The sequence below is a fragment of the Ailuropoda melanoleuca genome, chromosome 8 (assembly GCF_002007445.2).
Source record: "Ailuropoda melanoleuca isolate Jingjing chromosome 8, ASM200744v2, whole genome shotgun sequence".
Lineage (NCBI taxonomy): Eukaryota > Metazoa > Chordata > Mammalia > Carnivora > Ursidae > Ailuropoda > Ailuropoda melanoleuca.
The window spans coordinates 115,764,657-115,779,884 of NC_048225.1; the positions used below are offsets into that span (position 1 = coordinate 115,764,657).

General features: G+C 37.7%; 1 long non-coding RNA gene across 1 annotated transcript; it reads left to right on the forward strand.

Annotated features, from left to right (window-relative positions):
* Positions 1-386: 386 nt before the first annotated feature.
* LOC117803265 lies at positions 387-749 on the forward strand. Its single transcript, XR_004626951.1, has 2 exons — positions 387-509; positions 706-749. It is a non-coding gene; the product is annotated as an uncharacterized LOC117803265 (long non-coding RNA).
* Positions 750-15,228: the final 14,479 nt, after the last annotated feature.

The window sequence follows — 15,228 nt, forward strand, 5'->3', positions numbered from 1 at the left end:
ACAGAAAGTGTTCCAAATGAGGCTATACTGATTCACTTTAAAAAAAAAAAAAAGGATTTACAGAAAGAGTATAAAAGTTTTTCCAAATTTAATGTAAGCTTCCAGTCTTCACTTCCCAAATACTTGATTTACAATTTTGGCTCCTTCACATATTGTGCCTTTTTAATTTCAAGATTTGTCAATTTTACCTTTAAAACAGATCATTTTTAAAATTATAAAGAGTATTCAACATATGCAGAAATGAAAAGCATTTTGAAATTAGCTGAGGTCAATGTACTTCTACTCTTTGGAATCAGTTTGGCTAAATGAATCTGGCACTCCTGTTGAATAGGAATAAGTGATCAGTATTATAAGCAAAATTTACTCATTATGCTTCAATCAGGGGTCGATTCCAATTCATCATTGCCCTGGCACATGTCAATTACTATATAAAAAATCAAATGTAATGTCAAATCCAAAGCCTCAGTGGAAAGAGTTCAGTTCCCAAAAAACAGTGATAGCTTAACAAGGTAAAACTTTTTTTTTTTTTTAAGATTTTATTTATTTATTCAACAGAGAGATAGAGACAGCCAGCGAGAGAGAGAACACAAGCAGGGGGAGTGGGAGAGGAAGAAGCAGGCTCATAGCAGAGGAGCCTGATGTGGGGCTCGATCCCATAACGCCGGGATCACGCCCTGAGCTGTGCCACCCAGGCGCCACAACAAGGTAAAACTTTTATCTAGAGTACATAGGCATTAAGTTAGTACTGCTGAAACAATGCATTGAGGATTTACAGTAACACCTGGAAATTCCTTCTAATGTACATATAAATAGAATCATGGAAGCTTTTTTATTAATTGTTTCATGGCCTTAAAGATTTAAGNGCATTGAGGATTTACAGTAACACCTGGAAATTCCTTCTAATGTACATATAAATAGAATCATGGAAGCTTTTTGTATTAACTGTTTCATGGCCTTAAAGATTTAACGAACCAAATGAAAACTGAATCTGTTCACATCCCATCTTTTATATCTAGGTAAGATAAAATGTATTCTCATTTTCAAGGTAGAATTTACATGTCCATACTTGTTAAGCCACATTTTAAGAAATGTCTCTTAACTAATCTTGGATGTTGTCTCTCCATCTTGTATATGAAACTCCAGGAGATTTATTTAATAGACCTTCATCATCTAGTCAAACCCTTCACATGTTCTTCAAACCAATCAAATTTGGGATCCTCAATATTTTCTGTGTCAATAAAATAAGGTGTGGAATTAGCAGATTCAATGAAGACCTGCTTTTTCCTTGTCACACTGGAAGTCTAGACTCCTTTTGGATTGGGTTTAGAAGATGGGGAAGTATAGATGTTTCTTGGCCTGAGTCTTTTTTTTTTTTTAATATTTTATTTATTTATTTGACAGAGACAGCCAGCAAGAGAGGGAACACAAGCAGGCGGAGTGGGAGAGGAAGAAGCAGGTTCCTAGCGGAGGAGCCTGATGGGGGGCTCGATCCCAGAACGCCGGGATCACTCTCTGAGCCGAAGTCAGATGCTTAACGACACCGCCACTCAGGCGCCCCATTGGCCTGAGTCTTTTAACAGTAGAGATGTAGAAGGGAGAAGAGATCACCAAGAGACTGGCCGTTGATGGCAGAGCACCGCCATTTGGTGCGGTGGTGGTGTTAGCTGGATTTGGGGCAGTCGATGTACTCTAAGAGGAGGAGTTACTTGAAACTGTTACAACAGCTGTTTGATTTGAATAAATCTGCGTGGGTAGGAGCAGCGCCAGAAGCAGCAGCCTCAGTCCGAGCCTGGCCACCATCGCTCTGCCCATGTCCCCCCCATCGGCGTCGGTGTGCCGCGCGTCTCACTGGATGCGGGGTCAGTGGAGAACCGCTGGCTCCGGGTGGGCCCAGGCAAGGTCACCTTATTCAATTTCTTGATTTCTCTATGTAGATGAAATGAAATTCTCTCTCTCTGCACTCCAGTCTCTATTTTCAAGCACCAGCGAGGCATCACTATCTTGCCATCACAAAGCCATCTCAGATTCACTATGGATAGAAGTCCAATAACATCTTTCCCTGTCTGAGCCTCCTGTGTTTCCTGATTTTATTAAATATATCACTTTCCTGCTAGTAAAACAGACTTGAAACTTCAAAGCTAGCTAGCATGACTTCTCCTTCCACAGTTTTCTCTCCCTGCAGCCAGAATGAAGTCCATCAATTCTATCTCTACCATGTCTTTGACACCTGCTTTCTTCGTTCCATTCCCACTGCCCTGAGGTTTGTGCCCTAAAGAAGGTCAAGAAATTGCAATAGTGAATGAATAATGACTACAGATGATGAGAATTTATCTGTAACAGAAACATTCTAACTAGCGTCAATAATGGTAACAATATGTGAATAGTGACACATAGTTGTATGTGCACAAGATAAAATAGATTATAATTGCTAATGCTGTGATTTAATCATTTGAAATAAGAGAAAAGACATATAAGAATATTAGGATTTCAAATGGATGGCATTGTATTATTGAGATGAACAGCATTATAGGAATGGAATACCTGAGTCCTATCTCATTCCAGCTTTTTCTCAGCTTTCCTGGATCCCCCAGCACATCATGTTTCCTTTTTGGGCCTCATTTTCTCTACACAGGGATAGCCAGACACCTCAAGAAGCTCTCCCCCCAAAATACAACCCTTCCTATCTCTCCTCCTACGTAACCTTGCCTTCTACCACACGTACTACCTACTGAAACTTTATTTCCAATAACATGTTTCTTTTGAGGAAATAAATATGTATTATGATAATACTGTTCCTCTATAGTTCAGTTGCTATCTCAGCCAAGTCTCTTTCAAAAGGTTTAGTTTTACTTTACTTTACTAAGGATTTTATAACTTTGCCGATTGAATGCCATCTAAATATCCCAATGGTCAAATATACGGAATAATAGGTCTTGAAACAGGAAAAAAAAATGAAGACAAAACACAAAGAGGGAAGAGTGGAAGGAAAGAGTGAATCGTGGAAATTAAACAGATCTTAAGTCGTGTATCAAGCTGATACTTTGGATGTGTCTTGTACAAGTTTATCCTCCGCAGCCCAACCAGACCATCCTTTTTCTGCACTGTTTATGCCCAGACATTGCAAGGCAACAGACCACATTCTCCCAATAAAGAAGGAGTGCGTAAGGCCTCTTTGCTATGGGTAAAATGTATATCTTTCAAAATATCAGGTTATCTAGTGGTGAGAACCACAAAACTTTCAGTTAAATGGCTTCTTATGAATGGATCATGATATAAGAATGTGACTTACGCCAAAGCAAGAAACAAAGAAGCGAAAATGCAGGGATAATTTGGGAATACAAGAGTTTGACTTCAGATGTGACCTTGGAAAAGTCATTAAGCCTCTGGGCCTAAGTTTTTTTAACACGGAATAATAACTTGGATTTCTATGAAAACCCAATGAGCAGCTCTCAAAGCCAGCAAGCGTCAAGGTATTTTCCCAGCAGCCACAATATTCTGGATCACGAATGATGGCTTCATATTTTTCATAGACAGAAAGATAGACATGGGCACTAGAAATTGGCCAATGATTAAGTAAAGTTTGCTCTTGCATCAAATAATAATGCAAGTAGTCAGAACCCACGAAGGCTAAGTGTAATAATTCTATCAAGGTTTAAATACGCAGAAGCTTCCAGGGCAAAGCTGTTGGAGCAGCATCTGAAACACAGACTCTGTGGGCAGCAAACAGCCGTTTTACATTTAATTAGGCAAAGAAACTCCAGCTGAATGGGTTAAAAATTGCCACTATTTCACAGTAAGTGATTTTCTTAACCCCCAAGGGTTCAAANAAAGGGGGGTAATCAGAAGGGGGAATGAAACATGAGAGACTATGGACTATGAGAAACAAACTGAAGACTTCAGAGGGGAGGGGGTGGGGGAATGGGATAGACTGGTGATGGGTAGTAAGGAGGGCACGTATTGCATGGTGCACTGGGTGTTATACGCAACTAATGAAGCATCAAACTTTACATCGGAATCTGGGGATGTACTGTATGGTGATTAACATAATATAACAAAATAAAATAAAAAAAAAACCACTCTCTCTCATGAATATAGAGCATTTTATTTCAAGAGAGTAGATGTCCCATTGGCCAAGAAAATCTTCTCTGATCCTGTGACCAAAAGGACATGAGGCTTTGATTTATTTTATAGAAAATACTATAAATACTCAAATTATTGTCTTGACATTCTTTGTATTGTCGTCTTCTGGCTGACTTGCACGTCAGGGCACCTTTGTGCCATCATGGCATCATTCATGGAGAATGACTCTACTCTCACTGTGAGTGGAGAATAAGTTCTGGGACAATCACCACAACCCTCCTGAGGGGCCTCGTGCATCAGACAACACCACACGGGGCGCCCACTGGAAAAACAGAAGCACCTAACTGCAGCGTCCTCCCAACCCAAGTTCAGGTGGACCGTATCATAGTTAGAGTCACTGGGACATAATCTTGAAGACAACCTTGCCCAAATTTTCTTTCACAGACATACGACTCAATTCAATGCTCAATTTCAGCATCCAAGACTATAAAAGTCACCCCAGGAAATTAAAAATAGATATACAGAAAATGAGGTCTTTCAGGTGCTTACAATCTACTTAAAGGGACAGTTAGACCACCATTAAAAAATCTAGACAGCTATCTATTTCAAAGTGATACGTAGACATGTCTGCACGAAGAAGGCACAGACTCTACAGATGGATAAATAGGAGAGGAAAGTCCAGTTTGAAAGGGAAAGGCATTTGGTTAAAAAATGGCTTTCTGGAGCAGATAATCTGGAAGGGGGCCTTGAAGAAGTTAAAAACCTGGATTGGTAGAGAAGAATAGGGAAGGTGTTCTGGCAAGGCAAAGAGTGGAGCAAAAATATGGAGGAACTACCCTAATTGACACAACATCACAAGGAATAATGAGAGACAGGCTGGCTGTCTACGGTGCATATTGCACGAATACCTTACATGGGCATCTAAAGAGTTGAATGTGTTCTGAGGAGTCCTGAGATGCCAGCATAGATTCCCGACCACCTCATGGGGCAATTGTAAAAACTCAGTGGGATAACACACGGCCAAGCAACCAGCACGACGAGACCTGGCAGGTAATGCACAATAAATGTTAGTCTGTTGTGGTGTTATTTCTGAATCGGGGTGAGACATAATGAGCGCAATGCTTCAGGAAGAGTGATCTGTGTGAGATGAACTCGAGGCGGGGAGAACGGTGGCTGGTGCAGCAATCCGGCCACAGGGTGACTCGCACACCTCACCGCTGAGAATAGAGACCATATGTCACTGGATTTCAAAAAGCTGCCATCTGCCACCGCAGCCGTCTGATGGACTTCTGCCGCCCGCATGATGCTGGCCAGGGACCTTCTGGACAATGTATTCTACTGTAAAATGTAGTTCACACACGTTTCTTGAAATTGCAGTCTGGTTTAGAAACAGGCAGATGTGGCACACAGGAAACTGAGGAAAATAACGAGGCCGTTGATTGCTCTTCGATGCCAAGGCTTCGTTAGCAATCTTCTGGAGAGCCCTGGAATTCCTTCTAGCAGGGTGCCTGTGAGTGTTTGTGAAAAATGCTTCAAAGTTTATAAATGAATAGCGAGTTTTGCAATCCTAATGGCAAATATTGAAACAGTTTGATTTCTCCATCTCCTGAGCACATTAGGGGTCTGGCGGTACAGCAAGAGGAACTGCCACATGCTGGCCTCCGCGGAGCCCTCAAATGCTCTCAAACCCATCCATCAGCTTGGCGATGATCAGAGAAGGGCTGCAATGCATTCGGACTTTGTGGTAGCTAACGGTGCTGGCAATATGCTTGATGCCCGCCAACACACCTCTGATCTTTTACTTTTGACAAGACTGGTCAGCAAAGTGGTTACGAGTTCTTAACTTCAGAAAGTAAGGGACACCTAAGTGAATTGCTTTGTTTTTGTGGAACTGTCTCTTGTTTGGGTTTATTTTGAACTCATGGCAACCTTTTATCAACTTCCCTAGGGTATAATTTATGTACTCTGAACTATGGGTTGAAGTACACTTTATGTATGCAATTCACTTGAAATATACACCAAGAGCACATTAACATTAAGGAGGCTAGAAGAGGAGGAAAACCAGCAAAGAATGAGAAGAAATGATCCGGTGAGGTAGGAGGAGAGAGAGGAGATGTGGTGCCCTGAAACGAAGTCAAGAAAGTACATCAAAGAAGAGGGCTTGATCAACGATGTCAAGGGCTGATACTCCAAGTACAATGAAGAATATCCACCATGGACTTTTCAAGGGACCATATTAGTGACCTAGACAAAAGCACGTCTGATAGGAAGGTGGAAGAGAAGTGGATTCGAGTAGGTATTACAGAGAATGGGAAGACACTAAGGAAAACAGCAGATATAGACAACTCTTTCTAGCAGTTTTGCTGCGGAAGGATGGCTCAGTAGCTGGGGGGCAAATGGCATAGATAGTCTTTTCTCACACCAGCTATCGTTCTATCTGAAATGCTTGAAGGACTAGTATGGTAGCTGTATGCAAGGATCGAAGAGAACACATATTACATCTAAATTGTACAGATTATCGTTTACAGAGAGAACATCAAACACATGTTGACTGACTGGAGGAAACTATGACTGGCTGGAGGTTGCATGGGTTAGGACTCCTTTGGTCACAAAAAACAGAACCCTTCTGGAGCCAACATAAGCCAAAAAATTTGGTTATAGGACTAGAAGAGTAGCTTGCAGAATCTGAGGGCACAGGTGTAGTGGGTTTTGGGAACAGGATGGAACTAGGTGTGGACCCCTGTACTACCTCCGTCCACATCTCTGCTCCTCTCTGTACATCTGTCCCTTTCTTCTCTGTTTGCAGGCCGGTTTCCTCTGTGCCTCCGAGTTCAGTGCTGGAGCACACCTCCACCACCAACCTCCCCAGGCTCCTTATCCTGGCCCATTCTCTAAACCAAATCCCCTTATTTACCCAAACTTGTCAGGTGCCCACCTCTGAACCAAATATATGAGATCATGGGATTGTCTCACATTGTAAAACTACAGCTGCAAAGAATAACTCCTGTGGACAGAAGTACGCAATTCCTGGATTATGTGGGGGCCGAGTCTGGGGTAGGCAACACAAAATGTAAAGACTGCACAGATGAAGAAATCTTCTGAATACAGCAAAAGGAAGAGGAATGGTGATGTTGGCCAGCTAAAACAACAAATCATTTACACCTGCATATGGAATTCACAAAAATATGTGTGACCGTATGTATATACGTACATACACGTACACATGTATACCAACATGCTTGTATATTTGATTGGAGATTGTGGTACATGACTTTACTGGAACATTTAGCTTCTTAATTGTGATTTACTCAGGCTTATAATAGAATTGGTTTATATTCAATTGCAAGTGCACTGAAACAGGTTAGAAATAGATAGAAGAGGAAGTCTTGGTGGTTACCTGCACATGTGCCCAGTCATAGATTTTCCAGATGAGGATATTAAGAGCTGGAATGACATGTGTGAGATCTTTCACCTGGTTATCAGAAGAGCCAGAACTTTTTCACCTACTCTAATCCTACCATCTGCACAAACACTGTCTCGTACTAAAGTTTCTTTCAAAACACATAATATTCATATGCATAACTAAGATATATCTGGAAAGAGCTGTCTTCATCTTTAAAGATGAACTGATGGAAATCATACTTATTGTATGGATTGAAATTTAAAAATATATATGCCTTTCAATTTACTTTGCTAGGGAAACAACAATCTATTTGATTGAAGCTATAGCAGCACTTTCATAAATGTGAGAAAGCTAACCTTGAATCAAACACACATCACGAGAAAAGAGGAGGGCTGGGATAACACCCCATGGCAGCTTGGAGCCTTCTAGACGCATCCACAAGAGCAGAGGAGACAGCTCATCACCCGTGCCCCAGTTCCCCTCAGCTCCAACGTGTCCTCCAAGTGCCAGTGCATCCCTTCAGACAGTGTTAAGAAACAAAGCAAGAATATTCTCTTTTGAGCATGTCACAGAAAGTGTCTTACCAGCCTAGTTAGCAGAGAGTCATCTTTTCCTGTATCTTCCATCACATCTTATTAGATTTAGGACACTGTTACCCTACTCACCTAGGAGATTGCAAGTGTCCTTCTGATAGCTAATGCCACAGGTAAAATGTTAAGCTGTGGACATTTTAGAATAAAAGATCAGACTGATCGCTCTAAAAATTACGCTAAAAAGGGTGTCAGGATTTCATTAAAGTTTCTCTTGAGTTCTAAGTAGGCTTTATCAGCTCTTCATAATTGACTTGGTATTTTAATCTCTCTGGACCTCAGTTTTCTCTCTTTGAAACAAAAAGATAACAATAGTTACTTGTTAGAGTTGTTTCTGAAATTAAGTTAGGTCATGTATACAAAGTTCCCACCACCCAATTCCTGCTAAAACAGAACAGAACAAAACGAAAAAAAAAATATTTCTGTTGTCCTCACCCTCAATTTCTTTTCCTAACCTCATCCCTGCTCCTATCTCTTCTAGTTCATAGTAAGAAAAGTAAAACTACATATATTACACAAGGTGCTCAGAATCTCACTTGCCCCAAAATGTATGTTTCAGTGTGCAAATTCTCACTTTTTACTTCTTATTTAACAGATGATCTCTCATTATTAATGTGCAATTCTAAAAAAAAGTGAAGTCGATAGTCAAAATATCCAAATGCTGCCCAATTTATTCATTGCTTCCTCGACCGTATCAAAACGCAACTGTTCGTCTTTTAACTAGTTCAGCTAAAAAGAATTCTGAAACGTACATTCATGTCAAAAACCACAGCAGAGATCTTGACATAACTGACAGTCTTATTTTAGTCGCAAGTCTTGGTTGTTTTATGTGCAGTTCACACTAATAGAGTCTGTGATTTCCTCAATTCTAAGTTTTACTTGACATGCCACTAGATGCTCATGCTAGTTAATAAAGGACACACACAAGCATATCCATATACTTACACGTGAATATATGAATAATAGTGCCCTTTATTCAAGTGACTTACCATCTTGCTAAGATAGTCTAAAAGTGAAGACTGATAGGAAAATAATAATTAAAATATGAGCATAAATTTTTATGCTATGATGGACTGCTTTTCTAGCAATATTGGAGGCAAAATAAAAATGATGATAATCAGAAAAAAGAATCTGTACAGTCTTATGAAGTTTATAATTCCTTATAATGCAATATGATTTGTAATATATCAAGGTGGCTTTACTCAGTGTCATCTTAATATATTTTTCATATTAAATCTGATTTAAATCCTGATGTAATATCAATACAATTTGCTTATTTATACCAAGTAAATAAAAGGTATGTGTGTAATTGGGCCAGATATATTCATTCAGGAGTTTGAGCCTTTAAAAATGAGCAATTTAAATTTTTTAAAGAAAATATAAAAGTATTTTATCAAATCGAACTATTGAATGAATTTCAGCTGTCTAAATTTCCAAATCCAGAAATAATATTGGAAATTTTCTGATTGAAATCTGTAGATATTCAGGGAATGAAAAATAAAACAGGGTGCCATGTGGCTATTTCAAATATATAAATGTTTAAAATGATTTTTTTATATTCTCATTATATAGTGTGACTTTGCATGGATGTAGGAAAGGAGTTTTTTCTTCATGCTAAAGCTGTTTATATAGTGTTTATTAAATTCCCCAAAGTGAATCAAGTTTGGGTTATTCTATTCTTATAAATGTGCAGAAGTTATATTAAGTACATATGTATATATTTCCAAAGAGTTCAGGGAGCTAACTGTAGGAATTCTGTCATTCAGCAAATATTTATTCTGTGCATGCTATGACCAAGCACTGGGATATAACAGTGAGTAAAAACAGGCATGCTTTCTTCCTAATAGAGCTTGTAGTCTAATGGAGGAGAGAACCATTAATCAAAGAATTATAGAAATATATCTAAAATTGCAGCAATGGTAAGTACTATGAAGAAGAGGTTTGTGGTGCTAAGGAAACTTACATTAGCAGAATCTCACCTTGTCAAGGAGATCAGGGAGGTATTTTCTAGAAAATGATGCTTAAACTGAGCTCTGAAGAAGTTGATTCAGAAACTAGAGAGTTCTAGGGAGAAGAAATTGAATGTGCAAAAGCCTTGGAAGTGCAGGTCTTGTAAGACTGGGACAGAGAGAGCTCACAGGTGATCTCTGTTGAAAAGGACGTTGAAGACCGTGCAGACAAGGCCATGCGGTCCATTTGTGGAGTGTTCCCTTTAACCTAAAAGAACTTCAAAGCATTGAAGGTTTTAAGCAAGGATTGGCATAATCAGATTCACATTGGATAAACTTTGCTTTGACTTCTGCATAGGAAATAATGGGGATAGGGACCTGAGGAAGCATTTGGGAGGCTAATTAGTACTCTACATGATAAAAAGTTAAAATAATGGTGATTATGAATACAGAAAAGTGGTTATATTTTTAATGTAACCAGGGGATTCTATTTTGGCTAAAATAACATAGCTGCTATCACCCTTTTGCAATAAGCAAATATAAAACTGGGCAAAATATATGAAGCAACTCTTTTCAGGGATTGAACAACACACAGAACTTGAGGGAAGGGGAACTCATGAAGCAAGCCTCATAAATGGCATAGCTCTCTGATTAGGGGGACTTTCCCTACTGCTAGTGGGGGAGGCAGAGCTTAAACAGAGCAGCTACACTGAGCTGAGAAGACAAAGATCAGAATTTGAGGCTGCTGAAGAGGCTGGAATTTGTAGGATAGGGAACCTGAGAAAAGGGAGTTCTGCCACTATGAACGTACTTGATACCACTGAACAGTTATATATGTTTTATCACAATAAAAATAAATACTATATCTTTAAAAGAAAAAAAGGTGGGGAAAAGTCCTTAGAACTGCACTGGGAGTTCACCATGAACCCTTAGTTCAAAGCTAAGCTGTACGTGAATAGGTAAAAACTCACAAGACCTAGCAGGGAGTGACCTAACAGAGTCTTGTGGGACTAAGAGCCAAATGGACTCAGAGTCAGTGCTGAGAGGCATCTGAGGTCAGTTCAACCAGAGAAGAGAGACCTAATAAGTTTCTCAAGCATTTAGTTGAGAACTCCCAAGAGTCACAATTTAGAAATAGGGGTATTTCTACACCCAAGGACTAAAGTCAAAATCAAAAGAAATTCACCCCAACAAAAATATAAAACCAATATTGACAGGTTGAAATGGAGCTGCCAGTAATTTGTCTTCTAGAAAAAAAAACTGAACACCAGTTAAATGAGCTGATATAATATAGATATGTAATAATAATATATCTTTACAACATATCATCCATAATGTCTAGCAATATAATTTTAAAGTTCTACATATACAGGAAAATATGGCCCACAATCAAAAATAAAAGGAAAGAACAGAAGCAGAATCTGAGCTGTCTCAAGTATTGGAATTAGTAGTCAAGAATGTTAAAAAAGTTGTTTTAAATATGTTCTAAGGCTTAAAGAAAAAGATAGTTATAGTGAATGAAGAACTAGGACTCTTGGGGTGCCTGGGTAGCTCAGTTGGCTAAATGTCTGACTTCGGCTCAGGTCATGATCTCAGGTCCTGGGATCGAGCCCCACATCAGGCTCCCTGCTCAGTGGGGAGTGTGCTTGTCTCTCTGGCCCCTCCACCCCCCTGCTCCGGCTCATGCACACACACGTGTGTGTGTGCTCGCTCTCAAAATAAATTAATAAAATCTTAAAAAAAAAAAAGAGCTAGGAATCTTCAGCTAGACATGGAAATGATGAAAGGAGATTCAAATAGAAAAATCTAGAAATGGAAAATATAACATCTGAAGTTGAATAAAAAACAAAACAAAATACCTAAAGGGTTTAATTAACATCAATTGAAGCAAAAGAGTCAATATATTTGAAAAAAAAAAGATCAATAGATATTATCTGATCTGAAGAACACAGAGGAAAAAAGTCTAATAAACCCTCCAAACAGAGCTTCAGTTACCTGTGGGACAACATATAGAAGTCTAACATTCATGCATTTTTGAGTCCCAGAAGGAGAGGGGAAATAGGGCAGGAAAAAAAACTGAAGAAAAGTGGCTGAAAATTTTCAAAATGTTTAAGATAATACAAAAACAATCACACAGGCACATTTAGTCAAACTGCTAAAAAGCAAAGATATAACAAAAAAGATGTGAGCTTATACCTTAAGAAGCTAGAAACAGAAGAGTAAATTAAACTCAAAATATGTAGAAGTAAGGAAATAAAGATAGCAGATGTCAATGAATGAAGAAACAAACAGAAAATTTACAAAGAAAAAAACTTGTTCTTTATAAAGAGTAACATATTGACACATTACCAATATCAGAAACAAAAGCTATACTACATACATTTAAAGAATAATTGGAAAATTATGAATAATCAATGCATTTAACAACTTATCTAAAATGTACCAATTCCTTTGAAAATGCAACTAGCCAAAATTGACACAAGAAGAAATAGAAAATTCAAATTACCCTGTATCTATTAAATTATTGAATTCATCCTCAAAAATCTTTTCACAGAGGAGTGACATCACATCATGGCAGTGTGATCATTCCTTCTTTCTAGAGCAGAGACAGAAAACATAAAAAAGGGGAGACTGAGCAAGTCACCATGGAAAACCACCAAATTACGGAGGTAGATAGAAACAGAAAAAATGGAGAAACAATGGAGAGAAACAAGATAACTAGAAGGTAAAAGATAAAATGGCAGTAGTACAACCTTACATATCAATAATTACTGTAAATGTGAATGGATTGAACTCACCATTCAAAAGGTACAGAGTAGCTGCATGGATAAAACAAAACAAAACAAAACAAAACAAAAAAAAAACCAAGATCCACTATATGATGCCAATAGGAAATTCATCTTATCTCTAAAGGCACACATAGGCTCAAAGCAAAAGGATGGAAGATGATATCCCAAGCAAACGGAATCCAAAAGAAGGTGGGAATAGCCATACTTTTATCAGACAAAATATACTTCAGGCCAAAAATATTAAGAAGAGACAAAGAAGGTCATTATATCAAAAAGATATAACAATCATAAATATATATGGTCCCTACAGCCAAGCACTGAAACATATTAAGCAAATACTAACAGATCTTAAAGGAGAAATAGACAACAATAAAATAAGGGTAGGGGACTTCAATATCCCACTATCAGCAATGGATAGATTGTCCAGACAGAAAATCAACAAGGAAATGTTGGGATTGAAAGGCACTTCATAACAAATGGACCTAAGAGATATATATAGAACATTCCATCCAACAGCAGCAAAATACACATTCTTCTCAAGTGCACATGGAACATTCTCTAGGATAGATCGTATGAAAGAGGACAAAACAAATTTTATCAAATTTAAGAAATCAATTATCTTCTTTGACCAAAGTGGTATGAAACTAAAAATCAACAGGAAGAAAGTAAAAAGTTCTACAAATATGTGCAAACTAAGCAGCACATTTCTAAACCATTGGGTCAAAGAAGAAATCAAAAGGGAAATAAAAAATTATCTTGAAACTAACAAAAATTGAAATATAACATATGAAATATCGTGGGATGCAGGAAAAAATTATGAGAAGAAAGTTTATAGCAATGAACACATATATTAAGAAGTTAGAAAGATCTCAAATAAGCAACCTAAGTTTACAGCTCGAGGAACTAGAAGAAGAACAAATTAAGCCCAAAGCCAGCAGAAGGAAAAAAATAAGAAAGAAGGATATCCTTCCATTTGGGACAACATGGATAAACCTTGAGCACATTATGCTAAACAAGACCAGAGGAAGACAAGTACTGTATGAAATCACCTATATGTGGATCAAAACAAATTAATCTTATAAGAAAACAGAGTGCAATAGTGGTTAACAGGGATGGGGGGACGTGGGTAACAGTGATAGTGTTTAAGGTGTTTAAACTTATAACTAGTAGTAAATAAGCCAGAGAGATCATCAAATGCATGGTATAATGAATATAGACAATAATATTGTACTATACTCACGTAATGTGATAAACTTCACTGTGTTGACAATCATTACAATATATAATTATATCAAAGTAACATACTGTATGATTTAAATTTATACAATGCTACATGTCAAATCTATTTTTTTTTAAAGATTTTATTTATTTATTTGACAGGGAGAGAGACAGCCAGTCAGAGAGGGAACACAAGCAGGGGGAGTGGGAGAGGAAGAAGCAGGTTTCCAGCAGAGGAGCCTGATGTGGGGCTCGATCCCATAACGCCGGGATCATGCCCTGAGCCAAAGGCAGACGCTCAATGACAAAGCCACCCAGGCGCCCCTCAAATTTATTTTTTAAAAAAAGAAAACTCAAGGTCCAGTTTCACTAGTGAATTCTATCAAATATTTTAGAATTTGTGTAGAATTAATAATTCTACACAAATTCTTTTAGAAATTAGAAGTAAAAAAGTGAACATGTCCCAGCTCATTATGAGGCCAGTATAACCCTAATATCAAAATCCTAATGAAGATATTTTAAGAAAATAAAATTACAGATCAATATCTCTCATGAATATAAATGCAAAAAAAAACCAAACTGCTGATATATACAAAACTGTAAAGTTCAAAAACATCACGTTGAATGAAAGAGATCAGGCAAAACATATATATTCTTTAATTCCTTTTGTAATAAGTCCAAGAAAAGGCAAAACAAAAGCTAAAGTGAGAGAAATTAGTTTCTTATGGGGTGAGAAAAGGAAATGGAGAATGGCCAGGAAGAAGTATGAGAGAACTTTCTGGGATGCTGGGTATATTCTATATCTTGACTGAGGTAATGATTATACAGATCTATAAGTATGGAGAAAAATCATGATAGATGATTGATAGATAGATTAGAGATAGAATAAAAATTAATCAAATCATATACTTAAGATCTGTGCATTTCCCTTTATATGTATATTTGACCTCAGTTTTAAAATATTATATATTTTTAAAATATATATAATCAATGTATATAAAAATAAAAAGAAGTTTTAAAGAGCATTATTTATAATGATGGAGAAATATACATATATATATATAGGCAAAATGATCAGAGTTTGGTGGCCAATTACATATGACATGTGTGAAGAGAAGTGCAGTTATGATGGAGTAGAGATATTCAGGAAGAAGAATGATATTTGAAGAAGCTTTATCCTTGCTTTTAAAACTGCTTAA